This window comes from Pelophylax lessonae, assembly GCF_965119305.1.
Source record: "Pelophylax lessonae genome assembly, chromosome: 9".
Taxonomy (NCBI): domain Eukaryota; kingdom Metazoa; phylum Chordata; class Amphibia; order Anura; family Ranidae; genus Pelophylax; species Pelophylax lessonae.
In genome coordinates this window covers 91,826,728-91,854,456 of record NC_138776.1, presented here as the reverse complement: position 1 = coordinate 91,854,456, position 27,729 = coordinate 91,826,728, and the positions used below count along the sequence as shown (strand labels likewise).

The 27,729-nt window shown below is 41.7% G+C and overlaps 1 protein-coding gene across 1 annotated transcript in view; it reads left to right on the top strand.

The window, feature by feature from the left end:
- The first annotated feature begins 19,741 nt into the window (after positions 1 to 19,741).
- GABRP (gamma-aminobutyric acid type A receptor subunit pi) overlaps positions 19,742 to 27,729 on the top strand; it is a 173,026-nt gene continuing 165,038 nt past the window's right edge. Inside the window, exon 1 of the mRNA XM_082267513.1 lies at positions 19,742 to 19,967. The gene's annotated coding sequence lies outside the window, so the exon portion shown is untranslated. The remainder of the gene's footprint in view (positions 19,968 to 27,729) is intronic.

The following is a 27,729-nucleotide window of genomic DNA, read 5'->3' as shown; positions in this document are numbered from 1 at the left end:
CAGGTCCCGGCTGCTTATCACAACAGCACAACTAGCTGACGGAGTCTGGGCTCTTCCTCCATTCTGACCAGGGGCGAACTGAGGGTCCAGGGTAAGTGGAGGGATATACTTGCCACTGTGGGGACAGCAGCAGTGTTATTGCTTCTAAATACATACACTGTCTGCACCGGCGCTGTATGTATTTAGAATCTCCACAGCTCCTTTCTCTTCTCCACTCCCTTGTCTCCCGCACTGATCTTTGACTCAAACCCCTCCCCATCCCCCTCCTCCAATCAACAGTGCGGTATGCTGAAGAAGGGGCGGTGCTCACTGTAGCCACTGCTGGCTGGGATGGCTGCTCAAACTACAGGGAGAAGGTGACCACTGACCTGAAATTTTTCTTGGATGAAAAGCTGCCAAAGTTTCTGTTAGGATTTGTCTTGTAGGTATTGCAGGGATAAGGAGAGGAGGAGAATCAAGAAGAGACAGGGAGTGTGACAGATCTCTCCCAAGCTGGCACACAGCCCTATCTACATAAAAACATCCCCCAACCACTCAGTCCAGATAATGTGAAGGTAATGTATGATCGTTCATTTAACCCTTTGTTTATGTGGTTAGTTTACACTTCTGATTGTACAGACTCAGAACTTGGATAACACAGGGTTAAATGAATTGTCATAAATTCATTTGACATCATCTGGACATGAACAGAGTGCTGGAGGTGGATTACATAGCTATATATTTACAGCTTATAAAAGGAGGATTTTTTTTCTTTGGGTACCAATTTTGTATTATGTATTGTTGTTTGTATTATGTATTGTTGTATATTATTAGTGAGTGAGCACAATAGTTTATTTTTTTATTCTAAACACCACAATCTGACCACATTTCAGCCCCCTACTCCCCCCAGCTTGCATCACCCACATACCACTTCATACATCCAGCTGAAAGACACTTGGACCCTTATCTGCCCAACATCACTCCCTAGTCACCCCACAGACTGCCATTAAAATAAACTCTTCCCCATTCTGCCACTTTCATACCCTCCACACTCTTCTCTACCTACTGGAGGGATTACACTGGACTGGATCTGGGCTGTACTGACGGCGCAGAAGGGATAGAATGAACGACTACAGTGGGAGGACACTGAGAGAGGACTATCATAGAAGGGAGATGAGACTGGAGAAGGACGACATGGGATGGAGAAGGACATGGGGTGGAAGAGGAGGACATGGGATGGAGGAGGACATGGGATGGAGAAGGACATGGGATGGAAGAGGAGGACATGGGATGGAGGAGGACATGGGATGGAGGAGGACATGGGATGGAGAAGGACATGGGATGGAGGAGGACATGGGATGGAAGAGGAGGACATGGGATGGAAGAGGAGGACATGGGATGGAGGAGGAGGATGTGGGATGGAGGAGATGGGACTGGAGGAGCAGGAGGACATGGGATGGAGGAGATGGGACTGGGGAAAGAAGACATGGGATGGTGAAGATGGGACTGCAGAAGGAGGAGGATGTGGAAGATGGGACTGTAGGAGCAGGAGGACATGGGATGGAGGAGATGGGACTGGGGAAAGAAGACATGGGATGGTGAAGATGGGACTGCAGAAGGAGGAGGATGTGGAATATGGGACTGTAGGAGCAGGAAGACATGGGATGGAGGAGGAGGACATGGGATGGGGGAGATGGGACTGGAAGAGGAAAAGAAGCACATGGAATGGGGAAGGAGGAGGACATGGGATAGAGGATATATTAGGTTGTAAAAGTATTAAAATAAAAGTGGGTGCACTGAAGGACATGGTGGGATGGCCAGTGGGTGGATTTGGTGGGAGAGCCAGTGGGTGGGCCTTGAGGAATGTTTGTGGTCAGCCCCGGGGGGCCTAGACCTAAAGCTGTGTAAGGGGCCCCAAATTTTTTGATGGCTGCCCTGTCTGTGACATCAGCATAGAGCGGACTTCCGCACGCAATTGCAGACACAGTAGTACGGCAATTCGAGGTTTATATCAAGTGTGAGGAGAGGATACTGTGCCTGGTGATCTTTGACTTTTCCCATGTTTTTCAGGTAGATCTCCACCTGTGGTAAAACTAAAATTCAGCATCTACAAAAAGTGTAGCTGCTGCTCACCCCAGGCGGTCTCACCCGCTGTTTTTGGTTCCCGGCACCCCTCTGTGACAGCTCGCAGTTTCACAGCCAGGTACCCACTGCGCATGCGCGAGTCGCACTGTGCATTGTGAGTGGTGGATGCAGTCTTCTTGGACCTATCAGTGTCCCAGAAGACTGCAGGTGGGAGGGAGGAAGGAGAACTTCCCTTGCTGAGCGCCGCGGAACTTCCCCTTTTGGGTGGAGTCCCACTTTAAGGTTGCCTACTCCTGATGTAAATGGTGACTGAGTAAAACATATTAGCAGTGAGAGGAATAATTATTGTATATATAGTTACCTCTAAACTGATGAGCTGTTAAGGTTTTTAACCATTTCTGGACCGGAAAGGTTTTGCCCCCTTAATGACCAGGCCGTTTTTTGCGATTCGGCACTGCGTTATTTTAACTGACAATTGTGCGGTCGTGTGACGCTGTACCCAAATAAAATTGAAGTCCTTTTTTCCCCACAAACAGAGCTTTCTTTTGGTGGTATTTGATCACCTCTGCGATTTTTATTTTTGCGCTATAATCAAAAAAAGTGCGACAGTTCTGAAAAAAAACAATATTTTTTACTTTCTGCTATATAACATTCCCAATAAAAAAATTTAAAATCTAATTTTTTCATCATTTTAGTTCAATTTGTATTCTTTCTGCTACATATTTTTTGGTAAAAAAATCCCAATCAGTGTATATTGATTGGTTTGCACAAACGTTATCGTTTCTACAAACTAGAGGAAAGATTTATGTCATTTTTATTTATTTATTTTACTGAAAATGGAGGCAATCTGCAATTTTAGCGGGACTGCGACATTGCGGTGGACAGATCGAACACCTAACTGACATTTTTGACACTTTTGGGGGGACCAGTGACATTACTACAGTACTCAGAACTAAAAATATGCAACGTTACTGTAATAATGACATTGGCAGGGAAGGGGTTAACACCAGGGGCGATCAAAGGGTTAAATGTGTCCCTAGGGGGTGCTTAAGTTACACAGTGAGCATAACAAGCATGCTATTCTGCATCGGCAGACAGATTTTACTGTTGTGGGTTTAGTAACACCTTAAGGCCCCTTTCACACATCCGTTCAGTTAATCAGTTCAGTCACGTCAAAATGTATCAGTTTTTCATCCATTTTTGCATCTGTTTTTCATCCATTTTTCATCCATTTTTCATCCGTTTTTTTTACATTCACTACCAATGCAAAAATGGATGAATAACGGACCGTTTGTCTATTTACATCCGTTTTTCGTCCGACCTGTTTTTTTGACGGATGAAAAATAGGGCATTCATCCGGTCCAAAAAACGGACATTGACGAAAGCGGATGAAAACGGATGTTAACGGATGATCATCCGTTGTCATCCGTTTTTATATAGAGATGCATTGATGTCCATTTTTTATCCATCAACGGATGGATGAAAAACAGACAAACGGACCGTATGTGTGAAAGGGGCCTAAGTATGGTCTTTTTTTGCAATTGTTTGCAATTTTAATGGAATTGTAGGCCACACTCCCGCATAATCTCACTTAACTTAACTAGAATAATAACACTGACCCCAGTTTTGGCAAAGAAAAGGCCGCGGCACTCTTTATTGGTTTAAATAAATAAATTAAATCATAACAATTACTTGAATAGTTGAATCATTCAATTCAATTGAATCATCAATTACTTGCTTGTAAAAACACTCAAACTGAAATAACTTATAATTGCTCAGTTATAAAACAACTCGAGCAACAATAAACATAAAATACCATATGAAATACAATGTCCCCACCAGCCGGGCTTGAGCAACAAGGACGGCCCTACCCCACCACCGCGGCCCTTTCAATGCTACACTGCAGCCCTAGATTTAAAATATCAATCCCCACATCCGAAAGGTGAATGCCATCCTGGCGATAGAGCCCCTGGATGCCACCCTCCAGATCCACATGCCTATAGGACAAGCCGCCAATAGACGGCATAAACTTTTCCATTGCCCTATTTACCCTTTTCCTCATCCTCTCCATGACTTTCCTCTGCAATGAGGAAAGCCCAGGAAGCCGAGGAACTATTTCAGAAAATACCACCACTGTCCCTGGAGACGAGAGGGAAAATAAATGCAAATCTCTCTTAATCTTAAATAGTAAGTCCAAAGTTTTAATATCACCAAGGTCATTACCCCCAGCGTGAATAACCACGATGGACGGAGGAGACCAAACTTGGAACAATCTAGACAAATGAAAGTACAGCTGGTGCCACTGCAAGCCTCTAATTCCTTTCCAAAATAATTTAAACTCTGGAGGTAGTGCTAAATTTGTACTGTAAATACATTGTGAAGCTCTTTTCCTCGCCCAAAAAATGAATGAGTGGCCCAAGATCCAGACTGTTCGCTGAAAACCTGAAGGATTCAAATAAACAAGTTAGTCCTTACATACACTTTAAAACATTTCGATTTCCACCTTCCCATACTTTGCATTACCCTGTCTGAAAATCCCCTTCTAGCTGCCTCTGATGCTGCCCCTATCCTGAATGAATGTGAGGAAAACCTAAATTTTTTTAAGCCCAGCCGCTCTAAGCATTTCCGTAAAACAAAATCGAATTGATATTTTGTGAGTGGAGTGGAATCCATGTGGACCAAAAAACGCCCACCACCAACCGGTCTTACTTCCAAAAATTGATTGACCATGCCCAACGGGCAAACACCCTGATTATGCTGAGCCTTAATAGTAATTGCCACACCTCTGCCCAGAGTGTCCGACTTTTAGCGACGCAACCAAATCTGGACATCTTCCCTGCCTACCACTACCTGATCATATAAAAGGCCTCCCTCAGTCTTCTTTGACAAAGGTAGCAGCTCAGAGATGCGGAGCGCCTCAAAAAAGGTCAATACAAAAGCCATTCTGAACAACAGTGCTTCATAGTCAGAATTACACACTAATGAGGTCATACCGCAAATTTCCCCCAATAACTCAATAGAAATAAGTCTCCTGTCATCTGTTACCACCACCTTCCTCCTATAACCTTTCAATGCTTGCTGTACCGAAAAATAGGTCGTACAAGCCAGAAAACCTTTCAGGCGGCAGAAAAAAGAGATGCCCGCCAATCTCTTACGTAAATAACTATAAGACAGTTTCCGCTGCATCAAAGAACCCATAAACTCCAGAACCAGACATTCCTCCGGTCAACCCTCCATCTTGCCCTTTGCCTCCATGAAAGCCAATCAACTCCTCCAGGCAGCAGAATAACTCGCCCATGTTCTCGGGGCCACTGATCCCTCGATCAACCTCTCGACTAAATCCCAACAACTGTCCAAACTCGGCTCGGAATCTCGGTACCTTTTTCGTCCGCCTCCGGCAGCAGCTGGCGAAAACGGTCCATCTGAAACCGAGATAGAGCATCGGCCAGATTATTCAAGACACCCGATGTGTGTTTCGCCTTAAGCCATACATTGAGCTGTAAACACAAAAGGACAATCCTCCTGAGCACTCTAATCACACAAATGGACTTGGATGAGAGGCAGTTCACCGCGAACAAGACCCCTTTGTTGTCAGTTTCCACCAGAATCCTTCTATTCGCGAAACATGCACCCCACAGTTCCAACGCCACTAAGATCGGGAGCAGCTCCAACAAAACCACGTTTTTTGTCAGCTTTCCACTTTTCCATGACTCCGGCCAGCCTGCACAACACCAATGCGTCTGCCATATGGCCCCAAAGCCTCTAGAGCAAGCCGCATCTGTAAACAAACGAAAGTCAGGGGCAAAAATGAAATCCTCCTGAAAAAATGAACGACCATTAAACACCTTGAGAAATTCCGCCCAAACAGCCAAATCCTCCCGAAGGTCACTAGTCAATCTGATGTGGGAAAAGGGGGGCTTCAAGCCTGAAGTAGACAAGTAAAGGCGCCTTGAAAACACCCTACCCATGGGCATAATTCTGCATGCGAACGCTAACAAACCCAAGAAAGACTGCATCTCCTTCAATAGGACCTTCCTCCTCGACATAAACAACCGCACCAGAGATTTCAGCTTTGCCACCTTATCCACAGGTAAACAGAACTCCATACGATCCGTATCAATGTGAATGCCCAAAAAAAAATATTTTTGTAGTATTCAAGCAAGTTTTTTCCTCCGCCAGAGGAACCCCAAAATCTTCCGCCACTTCCCTAAAGATTTGCAACAAACTAAGACAATCCACAGAATCTGGTGGGCCCATGAACAAAAAATCGTCCAGGTAATGCAAAACTCCCACACTACCCGACTTAGCCGCTACCACCCAGTGCAAAAAAGAAGAGAACGCCTCAAAGTAGGCACATGACACAGAACATCTCATAGGGAGGCTTTTGTCAAAGAAGTACATACCTTCCAGCTTAAAGCCCAAAGAATTAAATGCCACAGGTGATATAGGCAAAAGACGAAACGCGGACTTTATGTCCGCCTTCGCTAACAATGCCCCTTGGCCAAACAGCCTTATCTTAGCAATGGCTTCTTCAAACGTGGCATATGACACTGAAGACAAATCTCCATCAATGTCGTCATTCAGTGAGCTTCCTTTCGGGTAAGAGAGGTGGTGTATGACACGGAATTCATTCAGCTCTTTTTTGGGGACCACTCCAAGCGGAGAAACACGAAAACTATCAAAAGGCGGATGCTCAAAAGGACCTGCCACCCTACCCAGCTCGGTTTCCTTAAAAATCTTGTATCTGTCCAACCACGGAAGCATTCTTTCCAGCCTCACAAGCGTGCAGGCTTTTTGGAAAAATATCCTTTGGAACTTGCTCCGACCCTACCGTAGCATTTTTTCAAAAGCACTTACTCACTGGATGTGGGCCAGAGCAAAATTAACATTTGTGCTTATAACGGCAAGCCGCATTCAACTACATTGACTTTCGTTGAATGCGAAACAACAACCTTTGCGATAAGCTGCATTCTGAGTGTTCACCACCGGCTGCCTAGCAGGATTCTGCGGGGACATCAAGTTCAGCCAAAGGCCGACATCCTTCATACCCCATCTTAAAGAGGGGTGGACTGACAGCTTCTGACGAAAAGATTTGTCGTAATAGTACCAGCCCAACCCCCCAAAGCTCTTGTAAGATTCCAAGATATAATCGAGGTGCCGAAATAGGCCCCCACACCTCTCAGGGTGCTTCTCAGCCATCACCCCCGCAAATATACAAAACGCCTGCAACCAGGTATGGAATGACCTAGGGGCCCCCCTGCACCGCTCCTCATCCTGTTTGTCGTCTCTTTTATCAGTCCTAACCGACAGCTCCTTATGAGCAGGTAACAGTGATAACAAGTTGACAAACTCGCCCTTCCATATTTTTTCCTTAACCCCAACACTCAAGTGGTAGCCCAGAGGTGACATCTCACATGGCATCGCGCCCTTCATACACACCTCAGGCACACCGCTACCTCCCAGCAATGGTGCATGCGCGGACAAAACATTATTTTCCTTAGATAAACTTTGCCTAATATTGCTATGAGCGAAATTATCACCATAAGGAATGGAGACAGTAGATACTGCAGGTGAGAAATTAAGTTCACAGCTTGGCTGCTGCTTTTTTAACAGACACAACAGGCTTAACAGGCACAGGAGAAACAGCAGGGGAGACACGAGAAAAAGATTGCACCAAAGAAGATAAAGAGTTAATTAATATAGACAGATTCTGTACATTGCTCAACTCACCAGCTGCTGGGGGGAGAACAGGCTGCTGCTCAGCTTCCTCCAGCACACTGTCAGATGCTCCTGTTGTCTCATGCTGCGCTGTAGCCACTCCCACAGCAGGTGTTCTTGAAACTACAGGGATAATTCTCTGTGGAGATGGCAGATGCCCTCTCTCCCTCTCTGGGTCCGCCTGGCAGTTTTCAGCCCGCCCTCCGCCGCCCCTTCTTGGAGACAGGGAGGCTCGTCTTCTTCTTTTAGATGCTCGGCGCTTGTGTGCCTGGGATGTCTTCACCGCCATGACACCGCATGGCGGCTCGCCTGCAGGTACACACGCCGGCTTCTCAGGCGTCTTCTCTCTCTCTGGGGGCCGTCTCCTGCCCTGGGCTAACTACCGGCCTCACTGCAGGCGCTTCTGCCTGTGAAGGAGCAGGGTGAACTTCAACCGCAACTTGCTCTGTAATTCCAGACATAGAGAGACAATGCCGCAGCCAGGCTTCTCCCCCCGCACTCTCTGCCTTCTCAATCAGCTGCTTCAACAAGGCCTCCATGACAGCAGGTAAGAAAAAACCTCCTGGACTACTTCTGCTGAACTTTCTTCTTTGTGCTCTTCGGTGCAAAAGGAAGCACCCCAGCCCAAACCAAGCTTATAAAGCCTCTGCCCCAGCTTGCTAGAACCTTCCCTGCACACCGATTGGCCGATACCGGCTGTATGCTCAGGTAAAATTAACCTCCTACTAGCCTAAACCTGTAAACCTATACCCCTATGCTTACCTGACAGAACTGCTAATGGTGGCCACAATCCCACACAAGTGGCCACATAATGTGCCCCCTTTTATAGGCTTGGCATATTTAGTATCTATTAACTCAAAACAGTCTCGTTTTAAAATTTTACCCCAAAAAATTGGAATTATTTTGAGCTTGTGTACTTAATTTTAGTGTATTTTATAATGAAAATATAGGTTTGCCATGGATAATCAAAAAAGAAAAAGGAATAAAAGAGAGTAAAATAAGAATAAATAAGATAAAGGGAAAAGAAAGTAAATAAGCAGGGGCAGGCTGTTTAATAGTGAGAGCTACTTTGTGGCAAATGGACTGTGCACTTTGCAAAGTGCAGTTGCTCCAGAGCTTAGTAACTGAGGTAAAGTTTCACTTTACAAAGAATACCCAATCACATGCAAGGAAAAAAAAAGCAGCATTTTTACTTGCACATGATTAGATAATGGAAGTCAGCAGAGCTTCTGTTCATTTACTAAGCTCTGGAGCAACTGCTCTAACAGAGTGCAACTTTGCTTACAAAGTGCACAGTCTGATCTTTTGTAAATCAACCCCATAGTCTACCTAAAGGGTTTGACAGGTTTATTTGTTATTATTTTTTCTTTCTTTTTCTATCATTATTGTATTGATTGGTTGTCTGTAAAATGGAAATCTTTAATAAAAAGAAAAGAAAAAAAGAAAAGAAAATAGAGGCTTGAAAAACAATTGTGTAAATTTGCAAGTATCATCTTTTTATTTTACAGGTTTTCATATGTATGTAAAAAATTAAATAAATAAAGAAATAAACAAATAAATAAATAAAAAAAACAGTTCTGACAGTGAAAGGGATACATGTTTTTTACTAGGCAATATAGGCAATGTCCAATGCAAATGTGTAATGGAACAAAAGAAGTAGTAAACAGTTTCCATGGAGCTGAAAATTTCTCTGAACTAATTATAGTATTAACTTAAATGAAAAAGGTTTTATTTGTCTGGGTGGACTATTTTTGATATATTGGGGTTAATTTTTTAAAGTAATAGCAACTGTTCCCTTAGAAAAGTGAAAATTAGTACATACGGTGAACCTGTGTTCACTTTGAATACCCAATCATATGCTGGAAAAAAAAAAAAATCTGTTTTTTGTAATTTCCCTTGCACATGATTGGATATTCAAAGTGTACGCATGTTCACCTTATTTACCAACATTCACTGAGCAGCCTTTGTTTAACTTAGTAAATCAACCCCAAGGCATGCCAATGATCACTCATGGTGATTTATGGTATTTTCCCCGAAAGTTGTTATTTCAAAGAATTAGGCAAGACAACTACATTGATTCCAGAAATGACCATTACAGATAAACTCTAGTTAAAAACTATTGTCTAATTTCAACACTTGTTCAATTATTTCTGTTTGATCAACATACATGTTTTGTAGTATAAAGACATAAATAAATTAATTAACAAATCATTCTGCATATAGAATTATATGTCTATTAGATGTATTCGTGATACTACCTCTCTTATTTCTAACTACGCGTATTACAGAACATTGTAGATTTTCTTTTGTTTATGCATTTTGCAGTACCAAGTTTTTATCCAGCTTATTTAGAAACCCATTCTTAAGCCCCGGTTCACACTAGGGCGACCTGTGAGGCGACCTGGTCGCCTCACAGGTCCCTGCAGGTCGCCTCCCATAGGAAAGCTGCGGACCCGTTCTAATAGGAGCGACACAAGTCGCTCCGACCTAGAAAAAGGGTCCGGAGCTTCTTTGGGGCGACCAGGAGGCGACCGCCATAGACTTCAATGTTATGAAGTCCGTGGCAGCCGCTCCGAGGTCGCGGCGCGCTGCTCGCACCGCGATCTCGGAGGTCGCCCCTGCAAGTAGCGTCGCTCATATGTGAACCGGCGCTAACTTATTTAATTATTTGTATTGTTGTGTATTTTTCAGTACATCGTCTTTACTGCATTATATAAATCTGTTTATAATATTGTTTCCTCTCCTTTTGAGATAATGTTATTGCAATCTATAAATTTTCTCTCTTGCCTTTTCTCTGCTCCCAAAAAATGTAAAAAAAGAAAACATACAAAAAAGGAAGCCAGCTGTTTGGAAAATCTCTGCTTTGTTATTTTGTTGTTACCAGAAAAGTGATACTATTATTAAAAGGGATGAGTAGAATGATTTCAGTAAAATTTTATGAAACTCAGTTTCACTCACTGAGCTGCTTAGGCAAAATTTCATGTTTCCGTAAAAAAAAATAATGAGGTTAATGATGGGCCGTTGTTTTTTTCAATATAATTGCATCCCTAAAAACCACACAAAAATGTACCATGGTTTTGCCTTTGTTTTGCCTTTGTTTGCTTTTGTTTGACTTGACTTTATTGCAATATGCAAAAATAAGAATTTTTACTTTTTTTTTCAGAGAAATAAAATCTGTCAAATTCATTCATCCCTACTTTTTAGGACTATGTGATCTGAGAAACGGGAGTTACGAGCTAATTTTATTTAGGCCCCTTTCACACACGGAGTCCGTTAGGCAGACTCCATTTTTCTCAGTAGGGGATCGATCCGCCGCAGCTGTCAAGTCCCCATGCATCTCTATGGGGGAATCAGATGGGAACAGACCATCTGTCCGTTCTCATCCTATCCAATCTGCCAGACGGATGGAAATAGGGTTTCCATCCGTTCGGTTTTGACGGATCTGATGTCAGCAGACATGTCTCCGCTGACATCCGATGCCCCATAGAGATGCATGGGGCGTCCATTCAGATCCGCCAAAAAAACTGACAGGCGGATCTGAACGGACTCCCTATGTGAAAGGGGCCTAACAGTGAGTAAAATCAGGCTATTCCTACTGGACCTATCAGTTCTAGCTCTATGTTTGCCTATAGCAGATATTATAGCTTCCACTCACTGATACTATTCTGCATTCAATCAGATTGTCCATTTCATTCTCTGTCACCAACCTCTACAATCACAGAGAACACATAGGCACAGCCACGTGATCTTGCTAGCAGCTACAGTAGGTTGTTAATTCAGGTCTAATATGTCTATTTAGATTATGCCCCATTTGCCCATATACCACTGAACACAGAATTATGAACAGATCTGTAATTTTATCATCCTACGTTATATATTATTATTTTTCAGGATTTATATAGCACCAGCAGTTTGTGCAGCGCTTTACAACATTCGAGTAGACAGTATAGTTACAATACAATTCAATACAGGAGGAATCAGAAATAATTTCCCCCTTTAAAAATTACACATGTTTGAGTCTAAACAGATCAGCTAATGCATGTTCACATAACATTCCACAAGGGGGGACAGACCATCAGAGTTACACAATTGCTCAATTGTTTTGCTGCATGTATAGAGGTACTTATGATGAAAGCAAGAATTGGCGTTGCTGCCAAAAATGCAAATGTTATGCACCTGGTTTTTGGGTGTATGTGGGTGTATGTGGGTGTATGTGGTGGCTAAACGTGCAGTAACGCACTGAAATATACAGCCTTAAACGAGCACTAACACACTGAAATATACTGCATTAAAGGTGGAGTAACGCACTGAAATATACTGCATTAAAGGTGCAGTAACGCACTAAAATATACTGCCTTAAACGTTCAGTAACGCACTTTAATGTGCAGTATTAAACGTGCAGTAACGCACTGAAAAATACATAGTCAAATGTGCAGTAATGCACTAAAATATAGTGTTAAACGTGCAGTAACACACTGAAATATACTGAATTAAACGCTCTGTAATATGCTGTGTTAAACATGCAGTAACGCACTGAAATATACTGAATTAAACTTGCAGTAACGCACTGAAATATACAGCAGGAAACCTGTCCTGACAAAATAAACTGACTCTAAAGTAAAAATGAATGGTCGCACTACACTCACACTGACTGAACTGTCACTAGATACATACTAAACTGATATTCTACACTGACAATAGAATCAGAATAGCACACTATAGAACACTAACTTGCTAGTAGCACTGAACAGAGCCCTGTTCTATCTTTCTTCAGGACAATATCACACTGGAAATAACCGCTTTGGGCAGAATATTTTTATAGTGTGGGGCGGGACTCAGAGCAATGAGCCATGATTGCATAGAGTCATCTATTTGCCCTGATTGGGCAAAACTTTCATTGCTTCAGCCAATCAGGCATTCCAATGCACTGTGTGGCAGGGCAGTGCATTGTGGTCAATCAGCAGGCTGAACAAACAGTCGAACGCCCTGATAATTTGTGTGTTCGTTGAATAGGCAAACAGCCATTGTTCAGTCCGAACTAATGTTTGGGCTGTACCTTTTGCCCAACTCTACCATTTACATATGTATGCAGGACCAACAAGTGTGTTCGCCTTTGCTGGCAAACATGGGAGGAGTGGGGCATTTTACATTTTTATTTATTTATTTTCATTTTTACACTGTCTGTTTACATTTTTTTGTTTGATCACTTTTATTGCTGTCACAAGGAATAGAAACATTTCTTGTGATACCAATGAGCAGTGACAGGTCCTCTTTATGGAGAGATCTGGGGTCTATTAGACTCAAGATGTCTCCTCTTCCCTTAAAAGCATCTGATCACACCAAGATCGTGTGATCAGATGCTTTCCCAATTTAAAAATGGCGCTGTTTACATCCAGTGAAACCGGAAGTAACTAAATACTTGTCGCTTATGGTTTCCTTTATCATAGAGATAATCAGGGACAATCTGGTTCCTGATCACCTCTATGGTAGATAGCCAGAGCAGGAGAGCCCAGAGAGGCAGCAGAAGGCGGAGGGGATGGGCAAACCCTCCGCCACTGCCTGTAAAAGCAATTCAGTGGCTAATTTGCTGCTAGGATTTCTTTCACAAGCAAAGAGAATCGCCTGATGAAAAAAACATTACCGGGATGATACCTGTAGCTGCTGGCATCATCCCAGTACACCTCTTGAAACTGCCAACGTAGCCAAGTCTTGGTTCTAGAGACCCATTACTGCCAGCCTGAGGCACAGTCATTCAACCCTTTGATTCTTCTCACATTTATCAAACAGTACCCTAAACGAGTCTTAGGGCCTCAGATGGAGATGTAGGCTCCAGTAGGGTTGAATCTGGTTCATAGTAAACTAGAAGCCAAACTACAAGCCCCAGCCCCCCAGTCTATGTTAACACATGCCTTGGTTACTCCCGGGATAATGGCACCAATACTTCAGTGAACACTACTGACCATAAATCCTATTAAATTCCTGTAAGAAAGTGTCTATATCACCATCTACAGTATGTCCATGATTAGGAACTTGAGCAGGGGAGTTTTTTTTTACTTTTTCCCTGTACTCCACAGAATTAGAAGGCCTCTATTGCTGCATCTGGAGTTAAGCTAGCTCCAGTTTGTATTGATGCTCCTCCTGTTGGTGGCAGAACTGTTTGTGCTGCTGAGCCCAGTAGCTGTAGGTCAGCCTTCAAGGATGTAATTTAGGGTTGCTACCTCATCCCTTTAAAACTGAATACATTCTGGGGCTAATTTAATTCGGGTAAGGCATAAAGCAAACCTAATTAACACCTAATCGGCCACAGAACCTGTGTAATTATTATGTGTTTGGTTTTAAAGGGATGAGGTGACAACCCTAATGGCATCCTATGGCGGGGAAAATCTTTTCCTGTGCGGTATTGTGGGTTGCATCCTGTGATGCCAAAGCATGAGCCTTTTCTGCCTGATCATGTTCATCCAGGGCACAGACCAAACGCTACTTCTTTAAGCCTCTGGTGGTCTGGATGCCTCTGACTTCACACAGGTAAATCGATCATTTCTGCTTTGCTTCTTCTAGCTGATCACTCACATTTTCCCAAAACAAGTGGGGGAGCATGTCTTTTACAAAAAAAAAAAAAAAAAAATTATGAACTGGATTTGGAATTTACTTTTGTAGGCCAGTTATTTTTTCCAACAAGCCCCAGGATTAGTACTTGGGTTATACCATGCACTAACATGCTAAGCAATAATCCTACTGCTGCCACTCAAAAAATGTCATGGATGATGGTACAGATATTACAGGGCCAAGGGAGGCAGGATGAAATCACTGTCTACCTTCATCATTGGAAATCAGCCAGCACACTAATAAATTATCACAAGAGTCCCTGCACAGACAAATGTTCTACTGCCCTCCCACACAAACACCACACACACACACAATTTAGGGTAGACTGCCACCACCTGTAGTTCGTCAACTGACTGGTCTGCTGGGCAACCAAAAACACACACACACACACAAGTCCCCTTTTCTGGCAATGAGACCTCTCTATCTATAGCAGATACATTAGCTTTGACACACTGACACTAATCTGCATGCAATTTTATTGGCTGCCTTGATCTCTGTCAGCCAACTGATGAAATTACACAGAACACAAGAGTGCGACCAAATGATGCAATCTTACATGAATTAGCAGCAGATTTACAACTAAGCATTTAAGCACTTGGAAATCCATCAGGAATGTCTCTTTAGAAGTTGTGAATTCTTTGCTTAGTACACAGAAGGACAATTTAATAATTTTATATTTATTATCCATAGGAAGGAAGTGCATAGAAATAAATACAGATGCAAAAATTACAGAAGACAAGAATGAAAACTCCATACAGAGACATTGGCTATTTGCTATACAATAAAAAGAGGAAAAAAACTGAAATAAACTATAGCATTTGGGCAGTATTCTTTCATCCTGTTGCAGGAAGCAAACGGGAAATTCAGTAACCACCTTGTTTCGAACAATCTCTAAAGTGTCCCAACAGGGCTCCTAAAACTTTTGTTAAAATAATAAAAAATGTAATTGTAAAATAAATAAATAAGTAAAATAAAATGGTAAAAACAACTGACGAGTAGTGGATCTACCAGGGTCACAAATGGCACACTTGCAACTGGGCCCTGGCGTACTGCCACGGGGCTTGGAGGGGAGGACTCCAGGCTCGGAGGGAAGAGCCCTTGCTGTGGGGCAGGGGGGCCATTCATGGTTTCTTGAACTAGGGCCCTGAAGGTTCTAGTTACACCTCTGGCAATTTGTAAGAATGACCACTGTGAGAATAATAGGAAGCAAAGGAAAAATAAGGTATTCAAAGTATTAAAAAGCCTGCGATGATTTTTAAAATGGAACTATAGGCAAATTTATTTTTTTCTTGTTTTGGATAGAGTGAGGGAGGGTATAACCCCTGTCAGATTTTCTTTCACCATCTGTGTCCCATTGCGGGAAATGTCCTTTCATTTCTTGACCCATAGCCAAACAGGAAGTAAGAAGAAATCCCTGCAAATTAAGGAAATTCCTTGTAGACCCCCAGGTTGCTACAACTAGTGTCCCCATTACTTTTCTGGGGACAGCCGGGAATTCGGTATTTTTTTTTACTTTCACTTTCAATGATAATGGTAAACAAGACAAATATAGAAGGCGAATCTCCTTAATAGGGGCCCAGACAGCAATACAAACTGACAAACGTTCTAATCCCTCTCCACTCTATCCAAAATTTAAAAAAAGTTTTGACTTTAGTTATACACTTTAAGTATCTGTTTGTAGATTGCCACTACCAAACATTTTGAAAGGTGCCTTTGTTGTAATTTTTTTATGATAAGGGGAAAGGTTTTCTTTAACCGTTTGGCGACCGTATAACATGGATATACAGCGGCAAGGCGGCTCTGCTGCTCCAGATACCGTACCTACTGTAGTACTCTGCTGACTCAGCTCCTCTGTGATTTTACACAAATGCCGATCAGCGGGTGCCGGCCAATGGATTACTGCCCTCACCCACTGATCGTCTGCAATACACACAGGACAGGGCTCAGACTACTAAAACAAGCAGAGCGGGGAAGTAACAGATTTACTTTCCCCGTAAAGCAGGGAATGAAATTGATTACTTCCCCTAGTAAAAGCACCACACACTGTACACATAAACACTGGCTAGGCACACATTTAACCCTATTATTGCCCTTGATGTTAAACCCCCTTCCCAGCCAGCGTCATTTGTACAGTGACAATGCATTTTTAAAGCACTGATCACTGTATTAGTGTCACTGGTTCCCAAAAAGTGCCAGTTAGTGTCAGAATGTCCACCGCAATATTGCAGTCCCACTATAAGTTGCTGATTGCCGCCATTACTAATAAAAATAAATGAATAAATAACCCATATTTTGTAAATGCTACAACTTTTGCGCAAACCAATCAATTTACGCTTATTGAGATTTTTTTTTTTACCAAAAACATGTAGCAGAATACATATTGCCCTAAAATTATGAAGAAATTTAGATTTTTTTCAAATTTTTTTATTGGATGTGTTTTATAGCAGTAAAAACATTTTTATAGAAGTAAAGAATATAGTTCATTTTTCAAAATTGTTTGTTTATAGTTCAAAAAACTAAAAACAAGATTTTTGTTTATAGTTCAAAAAACAAAAACAAAAAAATCAGTGGTGATCAAATACCACAAAAAAAAAAGCTCTATTTGTTGGAAATAATATATTTTGCATGTTATGAGAGATCAAACATATTCACATTGATCTTTGGAAAATGAGTGATGATTGCAGACAGTATGAAGCTCAGCAGTAATAGAGTCACATGCTAATTTCTTATAATTCAAAATCAATCTATCCCTACTGGGACTGTCAGTTATGCCTCTAGAAAGCTGGATGATGGTGGTGCACTCAATTCATCATAATGTAAGAGGAATAAATCATTGGTAGTTCCGCTACAAAAAAGAGGTATCTCTGTTCTGGCCTTCTGGAACCAGAAAATACACAAACTAGGGAAATCTTAAAGGCGAAGTTCTTACTGCTTCTATTTATACAACTGCCCTAGGTAACATCCATATATGATGCTTAGGGGTTGATTTACTACAGGCAAATCGACTGTGCACTCTACAATAGCAGTTTCTCCAGAGCTTAGTAAATGAGGTAAGGTTTCACTTTGCAAACAGTACCCAATCAGGGGCAAGGAAAACTAAAAAAACAGCCTTTTTGCTTCTACCTGATTGGATGATGGAAGTCAGCAGATCTGGAGCACTTGCTCTTGCAGAGTGCAACTGCACTTTGCAAAATGCACAGTTTATTTGTCTTTAGTAAATCAACCCCTGAGTGTCCAATCGGACAGCTGTTCAACTGGTAACCACAGGAAACCATACAGGAACCACGTTCCTCATGACTTCCTTCCCATTCTGCATTGCTGTTTCGGTGCAATGCCACCAAAACTGGGGAATACAGACTGTTTTTTGTGGCAACATATAAAGCGGACAGAGGTCCGCATCGGTCTATAGTCCTCGCTAATGAAGAAGGAGCGTCGCTGCATATGTCATCACAGCCTGCCAGCTCGGAAACGCGTTGCGCTTTTGTGACATCACTTCCTTCTCCAGCCCGGTGTTTGCGTTACAGGCCTCATTTTTGGCTTGTCCACCAACCAGCCAGCATTAGTCCAGAAGTCTCTGCACAGTCGGCCGTTACAACCTGGAGCACGGACCCCCTTTTCTGCAAACTGCCGTGGCCAGAGGACAAGTTGACGGTTCACACCGGACATCTTACAGGCCTTTTAACTTCTCAGATCTTGTGAGGGGTTTTAATGCGTATTTCCCAATAAATCTTGTATTATTACACTTAGAGGCGCCTCCTTTCTTCTCTTTTTCCTCTGCAGTATTTGGGACTTCTCTTCAGGTCCCCTTGGATGGCTGCCCTAATTTGTATGGACTTTTTGATTTATTGGACTCATTATCCACTGTTGCCTGTTATATTTTGCTCCTACATGTTCATGTTTGATGCTTTAGGGTTTGCATCATGGTCCTGAAATTGTGCTCTTTTCCTTGAGACTGCCGAGTGCCACCTACAGCGTGGAATATAGACTGCCGAGTGCCACCTACAGCGGGGAATACAGACTGCCAAGTGCCACCTACAGCGTGGAATACAGACTGCCGAGTGCCACCTACAGCATGGAATACAAGACTGCCGAGTGCCACCTACAGCGTGGAATATAGACTGCCGAGTGCCACCTACAGCGGGGAATACAGACTGCCAAGTGCCACCTACAACGTGGAATACAGATTGCCGAGTGCCACCTACAGCGGGGAATACAGACTGCCGAGTGCCACCTACAGCGGGGAATACAGACTGCCGAGTGCCACCTACTGTGGGGAATACAGACTGCCGTGTGCCACCTACAGCAGGGAATACAGACTGCCGAGTGCCACCTACAGCGGGGAATACAGACTGCCGAGTGCCACCTACAGCGGGGAATACAGACTGCCATGTGCCACCTACAGCGGGGAATACAGCCTGCTGTGTGCCACCTACAGCGGGGAATACAGACTGTCGTGTGCCACCTACAGCGGGGAATACAGCCTGCTGTGTGCCACCTACAGCGAGGAATAAAGCCTGTCGTGTGCCACTGACTTCGGGGAATACAGCCTGCCGTGTGCCACCTTCAGTGGGGAATACAGAATGCTGAGTGCCACCTACAGCGGGGAATACAGACTGCCGTGTGCCACCTACAGCGGGGAATACAGCCTGCTGTGTGCCACCGACAGCGGGGAATACAGCCTGCCATGTGCCACCTACAATGAGGAATACAGCCTGCTGTGTGCCACCTACTGTGGGGAATACAGAATGCTGAGTGCCACCTACAGCGGGGAATACAGCCTGCTGTGTGTCACCTACAGCGGGGAATACAGCCTGCCGTGTGTCACCTACAGCGGGGAATACAGACTGTCGAGTGCCACCTACAGCGGGGAATACAGCCTGCTGTGTGTCACCTACAGCGGGGAATACAGCCTGCCGTGTGAGCCATCAGAATTGAAAGCTGTATACTGCAAGTGCAGGGGTAATAAGTTTAGAAAAATGTTTACAGGGGATTTTTTTTTTGTTCATTGTGCTCAGTGTATTAAACTAAAAAAACTTTAAGGACTTAATACTACTTTAATAAAAAGAGAACTCTTCCAGCTATATAGAAGTGCAACCAGTGGTCACAAATGTAGCTAGGCTGGTATGAGATGTATTCTGCAAGATGTCTTTGCAGCTTTAGAAAATATTTAACAAAAGGAAAACTTATTCTAAGGCTCTGAAATTACAGTCATCTTAGTATTGCATTCTCAAAAACACAAGCCTGGAGCAAGAAACTACCTAGTGGGTCCTTATCCCATCATAGTTCTAGAGCACCACCCCTCCAGTCTGTCCTGTAGACTTCCATTGCTTCTATTATAGCACAGACTATCTCTTCTGACATAAGCCATCCCCCTTATCTCCTCCAGCTGTAAACCCTCCAGAGCCTGGCTCTTCTACACATCCAACACACTAACAACATGCACTGATCTGCACTAACCTCAGCAGACTGCCAGAATCTGGATCTCTATGTTACAACTTCTTACAAGATAAGCTTCTCAAGCATCCTCATCTCACTGCATCTGCCATGTAGAAGATATGTTTAAAATCTATTTCTTCTAGGTAACTATATGCCTATATGTTTATTGTCAGTTCTTTTTTTAATTTTTATTTTTACCGTCACTAATATTTAAACCTGCATGTGTAATATTCCGGAAAGATCTGCCTTTCCGCAGAGAATTTAGGTCAGTTTAGGATAGCAGGCAGAATCTGGACGAATTCTGAAGTCTGATTTATTTTCCAACAGACTTTTATTGCCACTGATAAGTCTATACTGTACATGCAAATCTGCGCAAGGAGACGGCAGATGGTTTGTCAGGGTAATGAACTATGGGACTGGGGGACATACATTTGTCTAATATCATGTTTTAGAAAATAAAAAAAATTTAATTAAACGGTTGTTCCCAATTTAAACAAGATTAAAATTGAAAAGAAATTTGATAGTAAACCTCGAGGGCAAGTTTAGGATACCTGGATCAAAGGACAAAAGGAGAAAAACTGGATCAAGGTAAAAAAGGAAACCCTTTACTATGCTTTGGTTTAATATTGTGGCAAATATCAAGTCAGTTTAGTTGCTTTGGGTAGCTGCATCACAATTATTTACTCCATTTTTCAGAAACCATACCTTCATTGCATTTGCAAGTAAAAATTACATTGTTGGGTATTGAATGAATTCTTTAGAAAGTTGCTCAAATACTAGGAAAATACACCTTCACATATGTTTTTTTATGTTCTTTTAAAAATGATGCACACAAAGATGATTTATGTTTTGTGCATCTATCTGTATTTGCAAAAAAAAAAAAAATATATATATATATATATATATATATACAGTATATATATTAAATGAACACATACATATATAATGAATAGATAGATAGATAGATAGATAGATAGATAGATAGATAGATAGATAGATAGATAGATAGATAGATAGATAGATAGATAGATAGATAGATAGATAAATAGATAGATATGGATATGGATATGGATCTAGATATTGATAGACATATATAAAAATAGAAAGAATATATATAGTTTTATCTTTAAAGGTATTCAGATTTGACAGCATTTAGAATCATTGCTGTAAATTATAAACATGTACATAGTGTAAAAAAAAAAATACCTTTAAACAATTAAATATAAAACATTTGTTCCTGATAATTGTTTTGCTGGTTAAATATTTTTTTGCCCCGACATTCAACAAATGTAGAAGAAAATAATTGTAGATAAGGAATACTTTTCACTTGTAATCTTGTAGTACAGTACGTGTGTAAACACCACACTATTCTTTGACCACTTTCTAATATTTATTGAAAAAAAATTAAAGTTACTGCATGTGACAGATCTGCTAAAAAAAAAAAAAAAAAAATCAAAAAGATTATTATAGCTGGAGAAAAAAAAAGGAGATATTTCATATTCTGGACCTTTCTGTGCAGACTGTTGTTCCAAGTTAGAGTGGATCTGTATGGTTAAAGGTGACAGTTCTGAGTAGCCTTGCATTGGATTGCTGGACAATAAGTCAGCTGTGTGGAGAAATGCGAATTTCTGCTGTTTTACCTTTATTTTCTATGTCCTAAGTTTTGATAAACTCCTGAAACGCATTGTCATCCGTGATCGCTGTTACAAAACTCTGTATGAACAGGTTGGTGGATTTGAATTGGGGGGTCACATGATCTGTCAACACACACATATATATATATATATACATCTATATATCTATCTATCTATCTATCTATCTATCTATCTATCTATCTATCTATCTATCTATCTATCTATCTATCTATCTATCTATCTATCTATCTATCTATCTATCTATCTATCTATCTATCTATCTATCTATCTATCTATCTATATATATATATATATATATAGATCTATCATTATATATATATATATATAATGCAGACCATATAAAACATTTGTTTATCATGCGCATTAATTAAATTAGACTAGCTATAGTGAAAAGCCTTGTTTAAGAATTTAAGATAAGCAGAAGGAAGATGATGTAGTTGGAGCTGACTTGTGCATGCTTTAAGTGCATTAGCTATTGCTGGTCTTCTTTTGAAAACACTACTTGCCTGGCCGTGTCTGACTTCAATACTCAGTCTCAAACATAATAAAAGTCAGGGAAAATTCTGAATTTCCTGCACATGTCTCAGGAAATTTACATTTTTCACCTATGACAACTGAACTTTTAGGGCTCATGCATACAGACACGTTCAGATGTACACTACTGTGCAAATGTTTTAGGCAGGTGTGAAAATGCTGTAAATTAAGATTGCTTTCAGAAATAGAAGTGTTAATAGTTTATTTTAATCAATGGAAAGTAAATGAACAGAAAAAAAAAAACGAAATCAAAAAATATTTGGTGTAATCACCCTTTTTCCTTCAAAACAGCATCAATTCCTCTAGGTACACTTGCACACAGTTTTTGAAGGAACTCGGCAGGTAGGTTGTTCCAAATATCTTGGAGAACTAACCACAGATCTTCTATGGATGTAGGCTGCCTCAAATCCTTCTGTCTCTTCATGTAATCCCAAACAGACTCCATGATGTTGAGATCAGGGCTCTGTGAGGGCCAAACCATCACTTCCAGGACTCCTTTGTTCTTTTTTACGCTGAAGATAGTTCCTAATGACATTGGCTGTATGTTTGAGGTCCTTGTCCTGCTGCAGATTAAATTTGGGGCCAATCACACACCTCCCTGATGGTATGTCATGATGGAAAAATATCTGCCTGCATTTATCAGCATTGAGGACACTATTGATCCTGGCCAAATGTCTTAGACTTGCTAGGAACCTCTACCATGCTTCACTGTTGCCTGCAGACACATATTATTGTACCGCTCTCCAGCACTTTGCGAACAAACTGCCTCCTGCTACAGCCAAATATTTAAGATTTTAACTCATCAGTCCGGAACATCTGCTGCCATTTTTTTGCTCCCCAGTTTCTATGTTTTCATGCATAGTTGAGTCACTTTCCACAACAGAGGTATGGCTTTTTGGCTGCAATTCTTCAATGAAGACCACTTCTGGCCAGATTTCTGCAGATAGTAGATGGGTGTAACTGGGTAGCACTGGTTTCTGCCAGTTTTGTGCTGATGGCACTGCTGGACATCTTCTGATGTCAAAGAGAAGTAAGCATGATGTGTCTTTCATCTGCTGCATTATCTTTCCATTGCTAACCACTATGTCTTTGTGCTTCTTCAAAAGAGTTTTAAGAGCACATCTTAAAACCCCAGGCATTGAAATCTTTGCCTGGGAGAGACATTGTTAATGCAGTATAACTACCTTGTGTCCTGTTGCTGTGCTCAGTCTTGCCATGGTGTATGACCAATGACATGAAACTGTCTTCAGCATCCTTACCTTAGGCTGGCCATACACTATACAATTTTCTTGTTCAACTTTCCTTTAGATTTACCAAAACCATATAATATAAGTTCAAACCTGAACACTTTCAATTTGTATGCAATCAGGCAGGCCCTTGCACTACATAGTTGAAGGTAAATCTAAAGGAAATTGAATAAGAAAATTGTATGGTGTATGGCCAGCCTTAGTATTAGAGTTTGGCTGTTCCTTACCCAATTTTAAACCTCCTACACAGCTGTTTCTGTTTCAGGTAATGACTTTGTTTCAGCCTCCATATAAATTTGATGATCATTAGCACCTGCTTGGTATAATTAATTAATCATACACCTTACTCTAATCCTACAAAATCCCTAGATTTGTGCAAGTGGACAAAGTATGCAAGTGTAAGAATGGATGTTGGTTTGAAGCCAAAGGGTAGTCACACCAAATATTAATTTGATTTAGATTTTCTTTTGTTTGCTCACTTTGCATTATGTACAGTATCTCACAAAAGTGAGTACACCCTTCACATTTTTGTAAATATTTTATTATGTCTTTTCATGTAACAACACTGAATAAATGACACTTTGGTACAATGTAAAGTAGTGAGTGTACAGCTTGACTAATAGTGTAAATTTGCTGTCCCCTCAAAATAACTCAACACACAGCCATTAATGTCCAAACTGCTGGCAACAAAAGTGAGTACACCCCTAAGTTAAAATGTCCAAATTGAGTCCAAAGTGTCAATATTTTGTGAGGCCACCATTATTTTCCAGCATTGCCTTAACCCTTTTGGGCTTGGAGTTTACCAGAGCTTCACAGGTTGCCACTGGAGTCCTCTTTCACTCCTCCATGATGACATCACGGAGCTGGTGGATGTTAGAGACTTTGGACTCCTCCACCTTCTGTTTGAGGATGCCCCACAGATGCTCAATAGGGTTTAGGTCTGTAGACATGCTTGGCCAGTCCATCACCTTTACCATCGCAAGGCAGTAGTCATCTTGGAGGTGTGTTTGAGGTCGTTATCATGTTGGAATACTGCCCTGTGGCCCAGTCTCAGAAGGGAGGGGATCATGCTCTGCTTCAGTATGTCACAGTACATGTTGGTATTCATGGTTCCCTCAATGATTTGTAGCTCCCCAGTGCCGGCAGCACTCATGCAGCTCCAGACCATGACACTCCCACTACCATGCTTGACTGTAGGCAAGACTCACTTGTCTTTGTACTCTTCTACCTGGTTGCAGCCACACACGCTTGACACCATCTGAACCAAATAAGTTTATATTGGTCTCATTAGACCACAGGACATGGTTCCAGTAATCCATGTCCTTAGTCTGCTTGTCTTCAGCAAACTGTTTGCAGGCTTTCTTGTGCATCATCTTTGAAGAGGTTTCCTTCTGGGACGACAGCCATGGAGACCGACTTGATGCAGTGTACGGTGTATGGTCTGAACACTGACAGGTTGACGCCCCACCCCTTCAACCTCTGCAGGAATGCTGGCAGCACTCATACCTCTATTTCCCAAAGACAACCTCTGGATATGATGCTGCACTCAACGTCTTTGGTCGACCAGTTCTGAGTGGAACCTGTCCTGTTAAACTGCTGTATGGTCTATGCTCAGTTTCAGGGTCCTAGCAATCTTCTTATAGCCTAGGCCATCTTTATGTAGAGCAACAGTTTTTTTTTTTAGATCCCCAGAGAGTTCTTTGCCATGAGGTGCCATGTTGAACTTCCAGTGACCAGTGTGAGAGAGTGACAGCGATAACACCAAGTTTAACACCTGCTCCCCATTCACACCTGAGACCTTGTAACATTCTTGTAAACGAGTCACATGACACCGGGGAGGGAAATAGTCTAATTGTGCCCAATTTGGACAATTTAACTTAGGGGTGTACTCACTTTTGTTACCAGTGGTTTAGACATTAATGGATGTGTGTCGAGTTATTTTGAGGGGACAGCAAATTTACACTGTTATACAAGCTGTACACTCACTACTTTACATTATAGCAAATTGTCATTTCTTCATTAGTCACATGAAAAGATATAATAAAATATTTACAAAAATGTGAGGGGTGTACTCACTTTTGTGAGATACTGTATATCAATTATATATAAACAATTAATATATATATATATATATATATCTTAAAGAATTCTTACTTTACATAATTTCTTCACATCTCCCTAAAATGTTTGCACAGTACAGTACAAAAATTCCATGTATTTCCGTGTCTTGGAGTCACAGGTGTTTGTGTACAGCTGCTGTATAAATCAATGACAGGCTGTCAGATGCCACTGCTTTATGCCTGTATTCCCACCTCTGAGTGGTTACATGTGTACTGGGGTGAATGAGCATCCATGGATGTTAATAATTCACTTGATTCACATGAAAATATGCTAATTTCTTGCTCTGTATATTAAAATGCATCTGTTTGCAGGAGCCTTAAGGAACTTTTGTAATGGGACTGAAAATCCTAAAAATGGCCCACCTCTGTGACACTTAGATAAATGCAGACAGTGATTAACTGAGTGTAGTAACACTCAGATAAACTGAGTGTAGTAACACTCAGTTAAACCGCCCCCTCTGTGAATCAACACTGAGATAAACCCTCTGTTTCGTAACATTTAAAGCAAGCTATAGGCTCCTGCTGCTGTCAGTCAAACTCCTGTGACGAGGGAGTGGGGCATGGCCTTCTGGTGCTGTGTGTGTCTATGGCTACATATAGCCATGTTCAGAACTGAGCGTGCACGGGTGCTGTGTGTGTCTATGGCTACATATAGCCATGTTCAGAACTGAGCGCGCACGGGTGCTGTGTGTGTCTATGGCTACATATAGCCATGTTCAGAACTGAGCGTGCACGGGTGCTGTGTGTGTCTATGGCTACATATAGCCATGTTCAGAACTGAGCGCGCACGGGTGCTGTGTGTGTCTATGGCTACATATAGCCATGTTCAGAACTGAGCGTGCACGGGTGCTGTGTGTGTCTATGGCTACATATAGCCATGTTCAGAACTGAGCGTGCACGGGTGCCCCCATAGCGCACGACTTGCTAAGGGGGCACCCAGAGCAAGAAGGAACACACATTGCCATTTGCCAGTGGAAGACTACCAACGAAGAGACAAGGGATCAGGTGAGTATAAAAATATTTTTAGTACCACAAAAATGTAACCTTTAATATCACTTTAAAAACTCCCCTGTTTAGTAACTCACCTGTGTATTAAAAATCAAGCTCTTAATTCTGTGTAATTCCACTCAGATAACCACCTCTGTGTAGAAACACTCCCATTCCCCACCCCCCATCCCTCTGTAGTAACATTCAGTTGCCCCATCTGTGCAATAACACTCAGATGGCTCTCTGGGTAGTAGCACTTCAATGACCCCCTCTTTGTAGCAACACTCAGATGACCCATTTTATATAATAACACTTAGATAACACTATCTGTGTAGTAAAATGTTGATTCTTCCCTAATGTAATACTACTCAGATGACCCCCTTTGTGTAATAGAACTTAGATGACCTTCTATGTGTAGTAACACTGAGACTCTTATCTCTGTGGTGTCCGTTTATGAAACCGAGATGAGCAGCGATCCTGATGATCGCAGTTTATCTCAGATCATTATCGGTTCATGAAACAAAGATGATCGGGGGAGAGTACATGTTCTCTGCTGATCATTTCCACACACTGAGAATCTGTCATTGACTGACACAGAAACAGCCAGTTTATGAAGCCGCAATCTCAGCACTTTAATGGTAATCTGTGCCAGAATTTGCACTCCCCTCTCAGAGTCACCAGCTCAGAGATGGAGAATCGGGGAGAGAATCCCAGGATAACTGAGGGGGAAGAAGGAAAATTATGGACTTTCTTCTTTCTCGATCAGACCCCCCAAGACAGTAAACATGTCGCCATATGTATGTATAAATATATATATATATATATATATATATATATATATATATATATATAAAAACATGTGTGTGTATGTATACATATATATATATATATATATATATATATATATATATATATATATATATATATATTTTGTGTAGGGAGACTAATTATTTTATTAACATGAGGTGGGGGTCTCCTCTGAGAATGCCCGTACTCAGCAGTGGTAATTTACCGCTGCTTAATAACCAGGCCTTAGAGTGTTTCAGTGATTTTCTCCTACTGTAATCTTGCTATGTCTCATGAGATTACAGGCATCCCACCCACTTTTACATGGATCACAGTAGTTTTCAGAGGAAAAACTTCTCTGTTCTCCCTGTGAGAACCAAAGTTTTCCGCTTCATATACAGGGTGCCAGAGGAGATCATTTTCCTCTGAGAACTGCCAAGAAGTGAACTGAGAAACAATTTTGAGTTTCATACACCTCAGTAGTAACACTAAAATGCCCTCTCTGTGTAATAACACTCAGATGACTCCCTCTGTGTAGCAACACTGAGATGCCTCCTCTGTCTAGTGTAGCACCCT